This window comes from Lupinus angustifolius, chromosome LG08 (genome assembly GCF_001865875.1).
Source record: "Lupinus angustifolius cultivar Tanjil chromosome LG08, LupAngTanjil_v1.0, whole genome shotgun sequence".
Lineage (NCBI taxonomy): Eukaryota > Viridiplantae > Streptophyta > Magnoliopsida > Fabales > Fabaceae > Lupinus > Lupinus angustifolius.
Window position 1 is genome coordinate 17,213,372 of NC_032016.1, and position 208 is coordinate 17,213,579.

The window sequence follows — 208 nt, forward strand, 5'->3', positions numbered from 1 at the left end:
GAGGATGAGGATGAGGATAGGATGAGGATGAGGAGGAGGATAAGGATGAGGACAAGGATAGGATTAGGAAGAGGATGTGGATGAGGATGAGTATAGGATAGCATGACGATGAGGATAGGATGAGGAGCAGGATACGAATGAGGATGAGGATGAGGACGTAGATAGGATGAGGATGAGGATGAGTATGAGGATAGGATGATGAGGAGGT